General features: G+C 36.9%; 1 pseudogene; it reads right to left on the bottom strand.

Moving 5' to 3' along the window:
• Nucleotides 1–490: 490 nt before the first annotated feature.
• Nucleotides 491–1,098, bottom strand: LOC145539526 (arginine-fifty homeobox-like; annotated as a pseudogene).
• Between the last annotated feature and the right edge of the window lie 4,906 nt (nucleotides 1,099–6,004).

Here is a 6,004-nt window from a genome sequence, read left to right as displayed (position 1 = left end):
GGCTGCTGGAGCTGGACTCCGGCAGATAGGCTACCCACTCTAGTATTCTTGGGCTTCCCTTGTGGCTCAGCTGGTAAAGAATCCGCCTGCAACGCAGGAGACCTGGCTTCGATCCCTGGGTTGGGAAGATTCCCTGGAGAAGGGAAAGGCTACCCACTCCAATATTTTGGCTGGAGAATTCCATGGACTGTATAATCCATGGGGTCGCAAAGAGTTGGACATGACTGAGCAACTTTCACTTTCAGTGTTTCAGAGCTGGAGAGGTGGATTTCAATCACTCTGAGCAATAGTCTGATAAGTTTCTAGCATAAACCAAAAAACATGTGTGTATTCTTGGGAAATATCCCACCATACAGTTTGTTTTTCTTCTTTCCTATACTGTCTGATATTTATTAGTACTTTGATCAGAGAAATCTAAAGTGCACTGTAATAGAGGGGGTTCTGGAGCTCCAGGCTGTCTCTGGACTGTAGATTGCAAAGCTCCAGCTTGTCATGCTGATGCAGGAACTGAGGCCACTGGCCTCTCCAGTTAAGGATTTTGCACTTGGACACCACTTACAGACATCTCTGTAATGACAGAGTCCTCTACTCAATGGAAAGGATCTAAGGGCTGACGTGAGAGGAAGTTACAGGAATCTGAAACTCCAGGGAGAAAAAAATGAGGACTGACTGATGCTGTGGGCACATTCTTGGTTGGTAGGACCTGGTTTGGTGGCTTTAGTGATTGCTGCTTTTATTGCTGCTGCTGCTTCATCATTTTGATCTGCTGGTTCTTGAAGCAAATTTTTACTGTTGACTCCAGTAGGTTGAGTTTTAAAGCAAGTTCTCTCTGGGGGATTTTATCTGGAAACATGTTGCAGCTTAAAGAGGCTCCATCTCCTTATACTGTGTGTGGGTGAGGGTAAATGAGGTGCATCCATGAGACTTCCTCCATTTTGTAGGACCAGCTGATATCTGTGAATCATCCTGGAGGTTCATGCTGGAATCATCCATGTAGACAAAAGGGTCTAGCTGGGGATTCTTTTGAACTATTTTGTTCATGAGGGATGCTGACATCTGACAAGGAAAGCCTGTCATGAATTCCCTTGGAGTGCCCATTTTCAAGCCTGCTTTATGTGTCTCTGGAAATGCAGTTCATGTAATGTCCCACCCTACAGGTTTTAAGATCCATCTCTGTCCTTTGGTGGTGGTGGTGGTGGTTTAGTCACTAAGTCATGTCTGACTCTTGTGACCCAATGGACTGTAGCCCGCCAGGCTCCTCTGTCAATGGGATTCTCCAGGCAAGAATACTGGAGTGGGTTGCTATTTCCTTCTCCAGGGGATCTTCCTGACCCAGGAATCAAACTCTGGCCTCCTGCATTGAAGGTGGATTCCTTACTGACTGAGCTATGAGGGAAGTCCCTCTCTGTCCTTTAATACACTTTAATTACATGGACAGAAATAGCCACAGACACAGAATATATTAAATTGGGATGTATATCATTGCACTTCTAGGTATTACCTGATTGTGTTAGCTCTCTCCTCCTACCCAAATATTAACACTCACAGAATCTCATTAGAGGGCATGGCAAACATACACACTAATTAATATTAGCTACATAGTTTTCTAATGCTAAACTTTTCAGATATTCAGCATATCACCTTCTTGTATCAGAGAAGTTAAATTTAACACCTAAATATTATGGGGAAAAAATACTCGAAATAGTGATACGTTTGACAGTGTCATTAATGTGTGAGTATATTTTTGCTATTATGGAAAATAGAAATGAAACATTTTAATAGAAAGAAAAATGTTATTATTTGTTGCTTTGGAATATGATATTTCTAACCTATAAAGAAATGTTGTTGAGCTTGTTTGCCTGGTTTTTATTTATATTAATGTTTATGCTAAGAATTTAATGTTAAAAAAAACCATATTACTAAGAATACTATTTATTCTTTTTGATTGATCAATGAATTTCATTTCACTACATTTATTTCAAATATACTTACAAAGATTTAATAGTAGAATGACTCATCAGATTCTTATCATTATCTTTATAATATCTTTTCTAGTTGGAGATTGTGTAGATCAAGGCTGAGAGGCCTCACTTTGAAGATGTTTACTACTCCCTGTGCAGCTACTTCATTATGGGGACTCTGCCCATTCACTTTTTGCTACCTTAACCTCTTATATTCAGCTTCCCAAATCATTGATTCTTCTGGTCCCTGTTTGCATTTTTTTCTGTGCTGCAGTCTTGACATATCATTTTGGAAACTGGTACACACTCAGGATTCATTTTGTTTGCCTCACTTCAGCATTCAGACCTATACTGTCTGTTGTCTGCTGTTTTATGTACCTTGTCATTTTTCTAGTTATTTAAGGCAGAAAGGCAAATATGGACTATATTATTTCATCTTTTCCAAAAGTAGTAATCTGTTCATTATTATTTTATTTTGATAATGCATGTAGCCTATTCCAATAAATTTATAAATATAATTTTATTCTAAACTTAGAGAAAAATGAACATCATTGTGCTAATAGAAAAAATGTACTCTAATCTGTAATTTAATGTCTCTACCAATGTATATGTAAATGAACTTCACTGGCTATTAAGGCATTTTTTAAATTCTTAAGGAAAAGTGAATTAGTTTGTAATGACAAATTCTTATTTTATCATAATAAAATACATACGCATATGGAATGTGGTCATATTGTGGCAGTAAGAACACTTTATGGAATTCAGAATTAGTCATTTTAATCTCTGCTGGCTGTGTGGTCCTAGGCAGGTGTAATGTTTTTAGTAACCCTAAGCTAAAAATTACTTTGCCAACAAAGGTCCGACTAGTCAAGTCTATGGTTTTTCCAGCGGTCACGTATGGATGTAGAGTTGGACTATAAAGAAAGCTGAGCGCCGAAGAATTGATGCTTTTGAACTGTGGTGTTGGAGAAGACTCTTGAGAGTTCCTTGGACTGCAAGAAGATCCAACCAGTCCATCCTAAAGGAGATCAGTCCTGTGTGTTCATTGGAAAGACTAATGTTGAAGTTGAGGCTCTGATACTTTGGCCACCTGATGCGAAGAGCTGACTCATTGGAAAAGACCCTGATGCTGGGAAAGATTGAGGTCAGGAGGAGAAGGGGACGACACAGGGTGAGATGGTTGGATGGCATCACCGACTCAATGGACATGGGTTTGGGTGGACTCCGGGAGTTGGTGATGGACAGGGAGGCCTGGCGTGCTGCTGTTCATGGGATTGCAAAGAGTCAGACACGACTGAGCTACTGAACTGAACTGAAGCCAAATATTCAGACTCTCAAGGCTATGCATACACTGTTTTTCTGAAAACAAGGGTATGTGTTGTAACAATATATGGGAACAATGTTGTCCTCATGGTGTGTTTTGTAATTTATGAAAGCCAATTCAATGACATGTGGATGCTTTCACAGTTTTCTCTCCAGCTTTCTTTACCAGCTATTTTTAAAAGTCCTTTATAAATATCTCTCAGATTTAAATCTGCTTTGGTATATTTTTGGGGGATAGAGTGTGGGTTACTCTTTAAAAGTATAAACATTAATTCTGTATCCATTCCAGTTTGTTGTTAAGTGTGCTTTTCCTTTCACTTCTTAATCTGATTAAAAAGATACTGAATATAATACCACATCAAGTAAAATCTCTACAGGATATCACATTCTCATTATAGATAATATGACTATGGGGTGGGGAGGGACAGATAGGATAAAAAAAAAATCATCTTCCTATCAGTTTAGGACTTTGCTTTAGAAACATTATGTATTTGGGTTTAAATAGCATTGTCAGAAGCTTCAAGTAAATAAGATAGAAATAAAGCTAATATATGGAGAGAAGCATAGTGATACTATGCAAATTAGAAGTTTTCAAAAAATAGACACAGTTTGTTTTTTTGTCATCTTTGTTTTAATAAATATAAGTCTTGCTAATGACCTACCAAGGAATGCAAAATATGGATACATTAGGTCTGTGATTCATTTAAACTCTGAAAACTGGAATAGGTTTGGGATTTACATATTCATTGCTTCTCCTGTATTACCATATAAATAAACATTACATATGTAATTACTTCATATTTCCTTTCACCTTTCATCTCCCATAATGTGATTGTGATTGCATTAAACAGGCCTATGTAGCTTACTTCTTTTCTATCTCTAGTGTTAAGCACAGTTATCAGCATGTAATAGTAGCTTAATAGTTTAAAATATTATACATGTTGAATTGCTAAATAGTGTGTACTGACTGCCAGTGTTCTTAAATGTGGATAGATGTACTTTCATTCAGCACGATGCAGATTCTGAAATCCACAGAACTAAAGTGCAAATGTTAAGGATTTGAGAAGGACAAATCAAAACTTACTCCTGTAGGACAGGGAAATTTTTCTAGTGTTTTTTGAAAGACAAAACATTGAAGTGCATGAAGGACTTTTGAAGAAAAAGTGAAATACTCAGGATCCTGATTTTTCATTAGGTCACTGCAATTGACTTCTTCAAAGATAAATATACTTTTAATGTATATATTTCTAATATATATGTATATATAATTGTATGCTTAATGGGGTTGACTTAAATTTTATACATCTAATATTAACAGTTCACATAGTCTTTATTTCATCTGAATTGGGTGGTTTAAGTCAAACTATTTTTTAAAAAAAATGTTTGGCAACTTCAGTTATTGCCAAATGTTTTTGTTTTTCATTTAATAATAGAGTAACATTTTGCTCAGGCAGTTGTTCCAGGAGTCTTGTAAAATGTAAGTAATTTTGGGTTTGGGGCACATGTATAAGCAGTACTGAGCAGAGAAAGTCACTGCAATGAATATTATCATTTTCCTTCACTCAAATCAAAACTAATCTATGAACGTTTCTCTGTGAAACAGAGAATTTTTTTTTTCATTATTTATATATGGAAGTATGCCTAAGTGTTTTGTAACCATACTTCTAGCTTTAAAATTTACCACGCTATTGCATGACTATTTTACTTCAGTTGGGTTAAGGGTAACTGTGTGAACATGACCTACTTTTTTGTTTTGTTGTTTTTGTATTTTTCTTTTATTCTGTTTTTAAGGTGAGCAGTTAGAGACCAAGCCCTTTCTCCAGATAATGTATAACATTTTGAAAAAGACAATAATATCTACCCTCCCAAATGATCAAATGACAATTGAAGACATTATGGATTAAAATAGTCATACAACCAGTACTGTATACTGCTAGAAGAACAGCAATTCTCAGAGGCAATGATTATTATGGGTATCGTTTTAGGTCTTCAGTCCATGCTTTCTATGAGCACAAATGTGTCAATTGTTGATGCCTTTTTTTCTTCTTGATCTGGGTAGAGACCCAGGTACCATTATACCTAATAGTTGAGATGGCTGAATATAGTGACTTAAATGCAATGAGAGATGAGGGAATGGAACAATCAATTCAATATGGCAGAAGAGAGAACATGTGTGCCTAACAAGCTATTTGACAAAAACTGCTGATAAGATCAAGGTGTTCTCTGTCTTATACTTGCTACTTTAGGTCTTAAAACATTTGTTGCTAACCAGATAGGGAGAGTAGAAGGGGACCCTTCCTTGTGGACCTCAGTTTTTGGTAAAGACACAAAGAATAACCTGAGGTCTTACCTGTGGCAAAAACAAGTTTATTGAAGAAAGAACAGAAAGAACACCTCCAGGGAGAGATGGGCCAAGCCAGGAGAGGCACTGGTGACTGATAAAGTACAGGGTTTTCAAGACAGGGCTTTTACATATTCATCTAGGCAGACGTGGACTGAGTTTTGATTGACAGTTGCAAGTTACACAGCAACAGGCTCTATTGTGCATATCTTTCCCATAATTCAGTCTGTTATAATAACTCTATTGTGCATATTTTCCCATAATTCAGTCTGTTATAATCAGATATATGTATGTATAGAATATTTATGAACACTTAATAGGCTCCTGGCTGTCTAAAGTCACTTGAGGACACAGCTGTGCATCAAGGGTGCTAGAATTG

The sequence above is a fragment of the Giraffa tippelskirchi genome, chromosome 2 (genome assembly GCF_054371585.1).
Source record: "Giraffa tippelskirchi isolate mGirTip1 chromosome 2, T2T-mGirTip1v1.2.pri, whole genome shotgun sequence".
Classification (NCBI taxonomy): domain Eukaryota; kingdom Metazoa; phylum Chordata; class Mammalia; order Artiodactyla; family Giraffidae; genus Giraffa; species Giraffa tippelskirchi.
Note: the sequence above shows the minus strand (reverse complement) of the source record. Positions and strands in the feature narration are given on the sequence as shown.